General features: G+C 41.3%; 1 long non-coding RNA gene across 1 annotated transcript in view; it reads right to left on the reverse strand.

Moving 5' to 3' along the window:
• LOC119473371 overlaps positions 1 to 11,816 on the reverse strand; it is a 205,437-nt gene extending 193,621 nt beyond the window's left edge. The window contains exon 1 of the long non-coding RNA XR_005202575.1: positions 10,985 to 11,816. This is a non-coding gene — a long non-coding RNA (uncharacterized LOC119473371). The remainder of the gene's footprint in view (positions 1 to 10,984) is intronic.
• Between the last annotated feature and the right edge of the window lie 1,687 nt (positions 11,817 to 13,503).

Below are 13,503 nucleotides of genomic sequence, written 5' to 3' on the forward strand. Positions count from 1 at the left end.
AAGTGCTGGGGTTACAGGCATGAGCCACCGCACCTGGCCCGATTGGTTTCTTTTTATTTTATAGAGATGGGGGTTTCACTATGTCGCTCAGGCCAGTCTCAGCCTCCAGGGCTCAAGTGATCCTTCTGCCTTGGCCTCCCAAAGTGTTGAGATTACAGGTATGAAGCATTGTGCCCACCCTCATGTTTCATCTTCTTTAGCTAACCTAAGTGTCTCTGTGTTCTCCAGCACTGTGTTCCCTTGAAGACTCAATCTCCTGTGTGACTGCTGTAAGTCCTGGGATCTTTTTAGGATTTCCTATCTAAGGGCCATTCACAGAGTGGTGAGTTCATTTGCCCACAGTCCACATGGCAGCCAATAGCAAAGCCAAACAGCAGCTGTGCCTGGATCTCCCTGCATACCACATTCACTTTGCCTTGCATACATTTCCTTCACTATACAAGGATAAGAACACTTTTGAGATCCTCAGAGTGCATGTTCTCTGTTCAAACTAAAACATATAGTAAATAACTCCCACCAAGATGCTAACTTCCTGGTGGGTCTGTATGTTAAAAGCAGTTGTCTTCAAATCTAACTCCTATGAATGTTTGTACTTCTGTTTATTCTAAAACTCCCTAATTAGAGACTTTCCAGTATCTTGCAATTCCTCAATAAATCGTAGGGAGCCCAGGAATAAATTATTCAAAAATAATGAGCAAAAAGCTTAACCTTGTTTTATTTATTTAGTTGGTGATATTTTCTAATATAATTAGTTTAGCTGATATAGAAATTTTTAGAAGAGGCCTCTTTGGGTTAAGAACAATGCTATTACAGTCAAAATACAATGAGACAAAAGAAGAGGGACACAGAGAAAAGGTGCCTCACATCCTGAAGGATTCCAGTTTTCACTTTCACCATGGATTCCAAGATACAACTCTAAAACATCCCAAAGAATTCCTCTCCATTCCTTACAACCAAAGAATTCCTACAAGTAATATTTTTTAAGTATTTTAGGCCAAAGAAGTTGTTTCTGGATTCTCAATAATTCATTTGTGACCCGGGAATTGCAGAACAATGCAATTTGCCTATCCTAAACATCCCCTACCCAAATGCTCAGAGGGTCCATTGCTTCACCTCCACACCCAGTCACCCTGGTCAGTGACTGGCAGGGTCATCTTCTCCCAGACTCTGAATTTTAGTACTTCACGCAGTCCAAATTACTAGGAATGGAGACCGTACTTAAGTTGAAGGACTCTTAACCACATTATAAGTCATAAAGAGCTTGCATTTATCACTTAAACACTTCTAAACCAGGTCTTTTTCTTTCTTTCTTTCTTTCTTTTTTTTTGTATTTGTTGCTCTGTCTTGGAAAAGCACACATAATACACCTTCCAGAATAAAATCCTTGCATATGAAGGGCAAAAATGTATGGGTGTTTGAGAAATGAACTAGATCCTAGCAGAGGCATTACAAAGCACTCTGTGGAAAAGGTTCCATAGTATCCATAGTACCATTGAACACATTCTCAATGTGCCATGATGCAAACCCAACATGATGAAGGTTTGGTGTTGGTCCTCCCACCCACACAGAGTGCGGTGGGAGAAGACACCCACTATATTGTGTCCCATTTTCCCCAGTGGCAACATGTGCAGAATAGTAGCAATGACAGCCACGCAGAGATACAGAAGTGAGAGAGATTACCTCCCCTGCTGACTCTGCCTCCCACCCACCTGAGCCATGGAGGGAAGGTCTGCCAAGTGTCCCAGGATGTCAGGTGGAGGTGGGAAAGGCGAACAGAGGACTGAGGCTGAGCAAGCGAGTGATCCCTAAATAAAAGGTGCCACTGGGGTTTTAACTTCCTTGAAGGTTCTAACCAAGGACTTGGTACTAAATGAAACAAAAAGGCTCTAAAAAAAATTGTTACTGCAGAGGGTTGAAATGATGCACAGCTAATCTGCCTCCCGAAAGACAGATGATCAAGGCAAAGCCCAGCAGCCAGCAAGGCGGACTCAGTTCCAGCTGGATTTAGGGTCAAAAGGTAGCCGAGGCATTGCCTTCCCAGAAGGAGTGAGTCACGAGGAAAGTCTGAAAGTGAGGCAAGGTGGCGGATTTGTTTTTTCCCCAGCTCAATGTGGGTATTGGCTCAGCAGTATGGAAAAGCGTACTAGAAGGGAGTGAAGGAAGTGGGCATTCCAGAATTAATGGAAGATGCAGGATAATGAATGGCAACAGGCAGATGCGGAGGCCAAATCCGAGAACCAAGCAGTGACCTGCACAGCTAGGAGGGTCTGGGCTGCCTTGACTGACTCAGATGGGTCAGACAGGTAGACGGTGGTTTCTTGGCACAGGTTCTGGAGCTCAACAGAGTCAAGGCCCAGCCCTGGCAACCAACATCTGGGGGACTTGCCTCAGCCTCTGGAATTTTCAACTGCCTCATCTTTGAAATAGGGACAAGAATAATACCTCTTCTAATGAAGTTGCTAACATGTATTTAAAGCTTTTTGGAGCAACAGCACAGAGGTTGGCAAACTACTAGCCTGTAGGCCAAATCTTTCTGACCACCTGCTTTTTGTAGGCCATAAGCTGAGAGTGATTTTTACATTTTTACACAGTTGGACAAGACAATGAAAATACTATTTGGCGACACATGAACACAACGTGAAATTGAAATTTTGGCACTCTATAAATAAAGTTTTATTGGAACGCAACCACACCTAGTCACTTACAGATTGTCTATGGCTGCTTTTGCACTGCAACTGCAAAACTGAGAGAGCTGAGAGACTACATGGCCTGCAAAGCCTAATGGATTTATTACCTGGCCCCTTACAGAAATTTGCTGATCCCTGCATTAGCCAAGAGAAAGAACAATCAGCAGTGCCTCACTCTACAAGAAATGCAGACAGAGAGATTGTGAAATCTTTTTGAGATCCAATTCACATACCATAAAATACACTCTTTTAAACAACAGAACTGAATGGATTTCAGTATATTTAAGAGTTGTGAAACCGTCACCACAATGTAAGTTAGAAGATTTTTCCACCCCCGAAGGAGATCCTGTTAGCAGTCTCTCCCCATGCCTCTCTCCAGCCCCCTGCAACTACAAATCTACTTTGTGTCTCGATGGATTTGCCAGTTCTGGAAACTTCTTATAAATGGAATTAAGTACGTGGTCTTTTGGTGTCTGCTTTCTTTCAGTTAGCATAATGTTTGCAAGGTTCAACCATGTTTCAGCATCAGTACTTCATTCCTCGTCGTGGTTGAATACTACTTCATTGGAAGCACACATCACATTTTGTTGAGTCACCACTTGATAGACACTTGAGTTGTCTCCACTCTTTGGCTATTATAAATCATTCTCCTATGAATATTTACGTACAAGCTTTTGTGTAGATAGACAATTTCATTCCTCTTGAGTTCATATGCAGGAGTAGAAATGCTGGGTCCCAGTTTATTTTTCCTTTGTTGCTAGTGTTTTGGTTTCACCTCTAAGAAACCACTGCCTAATCCGTGGTCATGAAGAAGAATTATTCCTATAATTTCTTCTAAGAGTTTTACACATTTAGGTCTTAAGACGTTCGGGTCTTCGATGTAGACGTTGTAAAGCAGGAGGTCCAACTGCATTCTTTTGCACATGAATATACTGTTTTTCTCAGCGTCACCTGTTGAAAAAAACTATTCTTTCTCCATTGAATTGGCCTGGCACCCTTGTTGACAATCAGCTGACCATAAATCTAAGGGTTTATTTCTTGACTCTCAATTCTATCCCATTGATCTATATCTGTGTACTTATTCTAGTACCATACTTTAATTATTGTAGCTTTGTTTTAGGTTTTTTCATTGGGAGGTACGGGTCCTCCAATTCTGTTCTTTTTCTAGTTGTTTGGCTATTCTGGCTTCCTTGCATTTCCACGTGACTTTTAGGATCACTCTGTCAATTTCTGCAAAAAAAAAAAAAAAAAAAAAGAAAGATACCTGGGGTTTTGGTAGGGACTGCAATTAAACTGGTAGATAAACGTGGAGAGTGCCACCTTGATAAGAATATTAAGTCTTCCAGTCTATGAACATATGATATCTTTCCATTTACTTAGGTTTTAACTTCCTCAAGTAATATTTTGTAGTTTTCAGCGTATGAGTTTTATACTTCTTTGATTATACATTTTCCTAAGTATTTTTGATGCTGTTATAAATAGAATTGCTTGAAATCTTTTTTATTAACATAAAATTTAACTTGGAATTGTAGAAAGTCAATTGGTAGATGTACAAGAAACAAGGACCGAAAGCTAACAGAAATCGAAGGTAAAACTAAAGCTGGATTTCAGAGAGATAAACTATGTCAAGATTCATGTCAGGCTTTAAGTTTCATACAGGCAGAAATAGTGTCTGCCTTACTCATCCTGCACACCTAGCACATAGTAGGCACTCTAAATGAACACCTATTGAATGGACAAAGTTTAACGATAGCAGAAAAGACTTAATCTGTACTTTGCATTCTAGGCAATAAATATGCCCTTAAATATTCATTTCTTCAAGCCCTAGGCTGGTCTTAATGGTGTGGATTGAAGATATTACTGACAATAATGAGGCAAAATACTCTCAAGCATGACACAAGTTTGGTAAGGATCCCTGCCAGGTGACAAACACCCCTTTGGTTTTTCGCAGTTAGAAAGTTCAAGAAAATGTCACTAGACAAGCAAGAGAAGAAAGGTGAGCAGGAGAGGAAGCAGCTGAGCTTTCGCAAACAGCATTGGTCCTCTAGACAATGATCTAAACAACGTCTAATGATACCCAAAGGTGAAACAAGAAATGCTGCAGAAGGTGCTAGAAAAGAAGGGTGGGGGGACAAGAAGGGTGAGAAGCACAAACCAATCTACAGGAGAAAAATGTTGAAACGAAGGCTAAATATGGCATTTATCACTACTGTACCTTTCCTTCATTGTCACGGATAACAGTCAATTAAAATAACAAACTTTCATTAAGGACAAGAAAGCTGTATACGCTGCTAAGAAAACTCCATGCTAAGTGTCTCAAGTACATAATCTCATTAACTTCTTGTGACAACCCTAAGGCAAGTACTATTGTCGTCACCATTCTAGAGCAGAGAGAACAGAGACCTGGAGATGTCGGTGTACATAGTTATAGTGTACACATTTGGATTCAGGAGACCAGGGTTTAAATGCCAACTATGGCAATTTGGAGAAGTGAAGGCTTAGGTGGGTCTGGAGAGGTGAAGCCTTAGCTCAGTATGTATGAATACAGACATAAGAGCATACATACTGTGTATACTTACAAGTGTAGCAAATATGCAAGGCCCTAATAAGGTGGTGAATATGTTTAGTTGCTAACGTGAATCCAAACAGCAATCATAGATTAGAAGGAAACAAGGTTTTTAAGACCAGAAATTAAGGGGGTACGAGATCATCAATAAAAAGGTTGCAAATATCTTGCCATGAATACCTCACAAACCATGAAGCCTGAGATTCCATTGTTTCCTGCAGCCATTGAGGCAATGCTGGCTTTGAGTCCTGAATCTGTCTCAACGGTGGTATGTAACTTTAGACAAGTCTCTTCTTTTAGCAAATTGCACTGCCCTAATTTATAAGGCCATTGTCAAGTCTAGGATTCTACCAATTCATGCTGTTTCCCAGCCTTCAATTATTACGTAATCAACTTTCATTGCACGCCTATTTACACCTTTACCAATCTCATTGGTCAATTAAAGTTCTCAGTCTCTGTTAAGGGGAAGAAGAATATTTGGGCATATGTAGACATATCCTAGAAAAGCATTTTTTATGAAAATAAAAAAGAAGGGTATAGGAGTTGGATGGAGAGATTTACTCTGATAAAGTACATCTTGAGCCCTTTCTTCCCTGGCTGGTCCATATTTCTAAATCATTTCTGTGCTTTCACATAGTAAATTTTCTGCTAGATGTCTAGATATGCTGGGGATCAGGTTACAGTGTGAAGGACAAAAGATAAAAACAATCTGCATACTTCCATCTGGCTCTTCAGAACAAAGTCTAGAGACTTGAAATGTGAGGAGAGAAGCATGCTACTCTAGCTGCACAACAGATACAGCAAAATGTCACAGAAACAAATCTTTCAAGAGAATCCGAGATGCTGGAATGCGTATTTCACCAGAATTTACTCTGAGAGCATTAAAAAAAAAAGTTAAGGCTCAGATACTGAACACAATGTTGCCTCTGTTACAAGATGAAAAGTTGCAAACAGACCAATGCATTAGGAAGTCCGCACTGTACTGCTGGGATGCTATTCTTACTGTTGTCTAAAGACTCCTGGTTTCAAAACAAACCAAAAAACACCTTCTAGATATTTATTCACATGGTCTTGCCTAGTTTTTAGGACTCAAGAGTCAACACTCAAGGTTTGACTCTGGTCAAACTACTCCTTTGCCACATGGCACCACGCCACGCAAGACAGATTTTCAATATGAAAGAAACCAGCAGTTTCCAATACAAACATGGGCTTTCCAATACATAAAAATTAAGAAAAGCCAGGGTTTGTACAGAAAACATTAAACTGCCTTATATATCAAAATCATGAGGTTTGAGCAGAAATGCAGCATTAAAATAATTTACAAAATGGCTCAACAATGAACATTTTCCTCCGTGAACAAACACCACCCTTAATGTTTTTCATATGGCACATAAATTTTACAATACCTGCAGGAATATTTTCATTGGTTAAATCAACACCATAGGTCTTTTTAGCTCTTAAGCATATTACAATTCTTGGCTTTTTATGGCATTTTTGTTGTTGTTTGCACCCAATGTAATAAGCTTTTGAGAACAAGAAACAAACCACAATAAAAAGAAAAAAGAACTACCCCTCTGTAACTGCAACTTTCACAAGAGGGGTGGGGGAGCAGAGCGATTGAAATCTTGTTTTTATAGCTGCTATCTTGATGCAATTAGTGTAAAATAATTGTCTGCACAGGCCAAAGCAGAGGCTAAGTCGAGGCACTTGAATGCATTCCCGAAAACGACTTCCCTGCCTCTTCCTTCAGCCTGCTGCAGCAGATGTTGGCTGTTAAGCCGCACAGACGACACAGTTCATGACTTTTCTAAGACGGCTGTGTGCCACATCTGCAGTTGATGAAATGGAGAGCAGAAGTGTGGCAGACACACAGAGGAGAGTGTGAGCGAGGCAGGCAGGCGCAGGCTGGGCCAAAGGAACTGTCTTGAACGCTGGCCTAAAAATAGACACATACTCACACTCCTCCCTCCGCAGCCAGCTCATAAAACCCGGCCTGCCTGTCCTATTATGGAGTCAGCCTATGGCAGACACTTCCTGCATCCAGCTTGGGCTGCAGATAACACAAGAACATGGAGGCAGGAGTGGAGGGGAGCAGGCGGTGCAGCATCCTCAAACTGCAGCTTCGCTCTCCGAGTCTCGGTATAACTGGGCTGTGGTCCAAGTTCAGCTGGGCCCCCAGAGAAAGGCAATGCTTGTGTTTAGCCCGCACAATACTGACATAACATTAACAGATTTACATATGCAAAACTGTGAAGCAACAGGCATTCCCCCTCAATTGACCCACAGCTTGTAGTGTCTGCCGAGTTATTCCCCGCTTCGGCTCTGTAACCAAGTGGGCGGCATGCGAATACCATCTGGGTACCACTTATTGAAAACTGGCAGTCGCTCTGTAATAGGCAAGCTGGCAATAAGAGGGAAGGGAATAAATTGCATCATTTAGTTAACATCCACTTGCTTTGCGGCTGTTAAAAACCCATGACTGAATAATAATTTGGTTATTTCTTTTGCCAGAAACTGCTGTCAGCCAAATTATACTACGCATGCTGCAGAAGTCGACTTGCAAAATTTCCACTTGAAAAGGGATTGAGGAGGATTGGGGCAAAATGGGCACCAATCCCTCTGGTTGTTAACAGTGGCGACTCCTGCTGCACGGTGGCTCTGTGTCCTCCAAGTGTCCTCATCACCCCAAATGTGGTTGACACCAAGTCCTGGTTAGCCACCCGGCCACGCTGAACCACAGCACTAAGCTGTGATGTGTGGTAACGCCCTTAAGCAGCTCAGATCCAAGGGTGTGTGTGACAAGTGACATCTATGCAGCTCTCAGCTAGCCGTGGAAGCAGATGTGGTCAAACAAAGCTTGAGTTGACATTACCCAGTTTCTGCCTCAAAACAAAGTGGATAAGCAGGCTCACAGAACGCCTGAGAGCTGCATGCCTATATTTCCCTAATTCTGTGCCTGGAGCAGGCAGACTGAATCATTTCTTTCTGGTTTACTCACCTGCTTTCAAATACAACTAACAAAGAAAGTGACAGAAACCTTAGACCACCACATAAAGGTAGAAGCGATCTTCAGTAAAACCCATGCGTTTGAAGTGGTTCTCTTTTGAATATATTTGTAAAGATACGAAATTCTCTTATTTACTATATACTGTGCATCTGTGTGTATACACATATATACACATATATGTGTGTATTTATATTACTTTCCTTTTCTATGTTTTTTAGGAAAATCAGAGCTGAAATACAAACAAGTGAACAATGCCGTAGCAGTTTTGAAAAGATGTAAGTAATTAAAAGATATAAATAAAAATTTGTCTTTTTATATGTTAGAAATATTTTATCATATAAATCCAGTTACAAAATATCTTCTATTTACTTCTTTTAATAATTTATATCATCTTTAAACTGCTATAGCATTGGTCAATTACACATATTTCCACTTTGACTTTCCTTAAAGATATATCAAAGGAAAGTTACAAAGGAAAATCTGGAGCAAAAAAAAGAAAAAGCAGGAAAGACTAGACAGACTCTGCTGATCACAGAAGTACTACAAGTAAAGTTTGATCAAATTAAAAGAAAAAAGGAAGATGAGAGTATCTGCAGTGGCACCAATGGCAAAAATATTCGTTTACGAAATCCAAACCTGAAACATTTGGGAAGCAATGGCTAAACAATCTTTCAAAGCCAAAGACATTTAAAGACCACTGCATTTTATATGTGGGGTAGTCTTTCTGAAAAATAACACAGTGGGCTGGTCATGCATTAAAATAAGCAGAATTCGATCACGAAGAGGAAAGAAAGACAAAGGAGACAAGACCAAATCGTCATGTATTTTACAAATCACAACAGTTGTAAGTTACCATATGATTAAGTGAAACTTGGTTAACAGTTTTTTTCAAGGCAATGAGGTTAATCAAGAAAGATAATAGGGTTTTTTTTTTTTTCCCAGATTCAGCTTATGACTGTAATCTTACCTTGCTCTAAACAGCTTACAAGGCAAAGAAAAGACAAAGTCAATCCTGTATCTAGAGACATAAAAAAATTAAGACTGTAAAGCAATGGGCTGAATTTGCTTCCTGAAAGGATGAGAAAGAAAATGGTATTTCCAAGTCACCAGGTTTGTATTCAATTTGCTAAAAGGAAGCAAAACAGCAATTTTACCCAGGACCATGGTAGTTAAAAAAAATTAATTAAAAATAACCATTTTATTTATACATGTACATGTGCACATATGCACCCCAAAATAATCAGCATGCTGTCATGAAAATACCATCAGGACAGGAGGATTGGTTTTCCCCAAAGCATGGCTACTTTCTAGCTGAGTAAGTGACTTTGGGTCAGTCACAATTTTTCTGGGTCTAATTTTCTTTTCTTTGGGAAATAGTGATATGTAACAAAGCCATGTTAGAATTTCCGAAATCTAAGAGAAATAATGGTTTTTCTAACAGCTCTTTATTGTACATTTATCATTCCAAAACGTAAATCCATCCTATGAAAATAAATGAATCAGAGTTACATAAGATTTCCAAATTACTCTCATTTTACTTTGCGAATTACTTTGCAAATTACACTTAGGGTAAATATTGATGGGGTTTTGTTTGTTTTTAAAAATACACATGTTGAAGGACTGAACTGTTTACAAATATTTATCTTCTAGAACATTATATACTCCTCAATGTTTGTTTAAAACCCTAAGTTTTCAGTAACTGCAAGATTTCTATTTAACATGCAATTCCTTAATAAATAGCTATAATATAAATGGAACCTATATATCTCATTTTGGCAATAGGTAGGAACCAAGAACCTACAACCGAAATATGATGTAAGCCATCTTAAGATTTTCAAAAATATTACTTTCCTAGAAAACATATTTTTAAGCTATTGTTATGTCCCTTTTGTTGCTGCATATTTAAAGGTAATCACACTCTCCTTGTTGGTTTCCACTGTTTTATTCTTCCTAAGTTCTTCTACCAGTGAACCATGGGCACAGGTTTCCAGGAATCACTTTAAATGTTGCATATATCCTGGCAAAAGTCCAAAATTCTAGCCCACATCAGCATTTTCCAGTTAACCTTAATCAACTCTATTGCCTTTCAAAAGTGGAGACAACGCACTTGACCCTTGTTCGGTGAAGTATGTGTGTGCAGCTTTTCCCCAGGAGCGGTCATGGATTTGCACAAATCCACACAACACCTTCCCCTGCTCCCCGCACTCCAACATCCAACTGCAGACATTACAAGCCAGCTGGCGAGGGTTAGTGGTCGGTGGCCAGGAAAGAGAGTGAAGGTAACTGGTCCACAAGAGGCAGGAATTCCCACTTTGGCCTCATTAGCAGCAGGGCTAAGCAGCCAAGGCTAAAGTTAACATTCACCAAATACACCTGGCTAATCTTGTAAAGAATAAGGATTTGCTCATTAACTGAGCTTAGAGAAAGGTGTGACCTACAAAACTGAAGCGTTATTTTCAGGTCCTTTAATGGTCCAAATTTTGTGATCAAGTTACAAATTCCATGTGGTTCATCATAAGGTCCCTTTAAGAAACTTTTTGATGATGGACAGCTAAGCCTCTAGCCGTATCAACCATATACACACAGAGACACACAAACACATACCCACCACTTCTGTGACGCAGGGTTGAATAAAGCTTAATGGAAGTTAACCTTCTAGCCTGGGTGCAAGGTACCCAACCACCATATGCTGTTCATCAGGTACCACAACACAGCAAAACGCACCTCCAGTGCCTCGCTGAATGGCACTTGTACCAGGGCCACTCCTTGCCTATTTGTAAGAGGCTCCCGGAGAGTGAAGTCAGGGAGCTGCCTAGCCTCTGCAGCCCACTCTAAATGGATGATGATTTGCTGACGGTGATGTCTCCTGCAAGGACTACCCACAGCCACTAATGGAGGCAAGCGCCGGCTTGCTGCTCGAGCTTTCATCTGAAAACAAAACTGAAGGGTCAATTTTCATCATGAGCTTGAGAAAGGAAGGAAATTGCAAAGAAAGGAAGGGGAGAGAGAGACACACACAGAGGAAGAGAGAAAGGAAGGAAGGCAATTGCTTGCTACGAAGACAAAACAAATTGTTAAATCTAGAAATAAATACTCAGGGCTGAAATCCAACACAACTGTCATTGCTGTCAGTTTTAGGAAATAAAACTCTTATCAAATGCAAAAAGGTTCAAGGGGGAATTCAATCTGAGTTTTACCTTAACTAAAAATTATAAGTTTCTGAAACACTTAGGATTAGGCAACGTTCTTCTTAGGCAGTTTAGGTGGCTGCCCTTTCCTCCCCTTCACACTATGAGGGGTCTGTCTACCTACCCAAATGTAACCAGTGCAGCCCCAACCACCAGATCAAGGAACAAACAGCGCACGGCTAGACAGCAGGTTTGTGAAAACCCAGCAAAAACGCTCTTTCTTTGAGGAAAGGAGGGCTTGGCAGGTAGACAACCATATTAGGCCTTACCCAAAAAGAAGGCAGGGGTGGGGCCTCCAGGGCGAGGCCTAGATGGTCACACGGGCTGCTGTGCTCCTGTGTGCCCCGTTTGACCTTATTTATTTATTTAGAGACAGAGTCTCACTCTGTCACCAAGGCTAGAGTGCAGTGGCACTATCTGGGCTCACTGCAACATCCACCTCCCGGGTTCAAGCAATTCTCCTGCCTCAACCTCCCGAATAACTGGGACTACAGGTGTACACCACCACACCCGGCTAACTTTTTGTATTTTTAGTAGAGACGGGGTTTCACTGTGTTAGCCAGGATGCTCCTGACCTCATGATCCACCCACCTCGGCCTCCCAAAGTGCTGGGATTACAAGTGTGAGCCACCACGCCCGGCCCTGACCTCTTTTTAAATGGCTCTGAATACCACTGGGGAACCCATGTCACCCCAGCAAGGGCCATTCAGAGCCAAACTTAAGGGTCAATGCATGTATTTTCTTCCTCTGTGACATCAGAATGCAAGTTGCTGTTCTTGGGGCCCAAGGCAGAGAAGAATGTGAACACACAGAGTTCTTGCAAAGAATTAGTCCTGACATAATTGCCTAATGGCCTCTACAACCACACACCTGGTTTGCTACTTATCAGTAGCAACCATATAAGCAGCACATTCCAGCAAGGTCCAGAGAGAGAGAGAGAGAGAGAGAGAAAGAGAGAGATCTGTGACTATTCAATCCTTTGGTGGTCATCATCACCTCCCATATTTACGAGGCCTTTTGGCCACAATGGTCTGAGCTCTTGTTGTGTACATCTTTATTGGTTGGAAGAAAAGATCTAAGGTTTCTTTCCCAAAACAGTAAAGGCCTCTTAAACCAAACTAACTTACGCAGCCCCAGGCCAGTACAAACAACCAATTTCATAAGAGGCCAAAGGGCAGCTTGGAAAAGTGAACAGAGAGAGAGGATGAAGCAATCTGCAGTTCCTCTCTGGCTGGGGCCTCTCAATGGGGCCTCATTCTTTGTTTCAAAGACAGACAGGAATTCCAGCATGGACAATACCCCCATGTTTAAACACACCTTTGAAAATGTGGGTGACTTGCAGATTATTGTAAACCACTGATCATCACCATTAATGTGGATGTTTTAAAAAGCTGGCCGTATGAATGGAGGTTGAATGCAAGATCCAGCTCTAGCTTAAAACTAAATACACACATACGCAAATACATACACACACACGAAGAGCATAAGTTTTCATGCTGATTATTTTTCTCTCAAACAGTCTGTCAACAGGCTAGTAGAATTCAACGTATGTATTTCCTGCCCTCCTTCCTCAATTATCTTGTTTTTGTTTTGAGACAAGATCTTGCACTGTGGCCCAGGCTGGAGTGCAGTGCCGCTCTCATGGCTCAATGCAACCTCAACCATCAGGGCTCAAGCGATCTTCCTGCCTCAGCCTCTCAAGGACCTGGGATTTTAATAGAGATGGCATTTCACGATGTTGCCCAAGCTGGTCTTGAACTCCTGGCCTCAGGCAGTCTACCTGCCTAGGCCTCCCAAAGTACTGGGATTACAGGCATGAGCCACCACATTCAGCTAACTGCTGTATTTTTGGTAGAGATGGAGTTTCACCATGTTGCCCAGGCTGGTCTCACACTCCTCAGCTCAAATGCTTCTCCTGCCTTGGCCTTCCAAGGTGCTGAGATTACAGGTGTGAGCCACCATACCTGACCCCATTTCTCTTTTATTTATTTCTTCCTCTATATTCCCCAGCCTCCTCAAACCAGACCTGGCCTTTACCACCCCAAAAGAAATGAG

The sequence above is a fragment of the Cebus imitator genome, unplaced genomic scaffold (genome assembly GCF_001604975.1).
Source record: "Cebus imitator isolate Cc_AM_T3 unplaced genomic scaffold, Cebus_imitator-1.0 Scaffold152, whole genome shotgun sequence".
Classification (NCBI taxonomy): Eukaryota; Metazoa; Chordata; class Mammalia; order Primates; family Cebidae; genus Cebus; species Cebus imitator.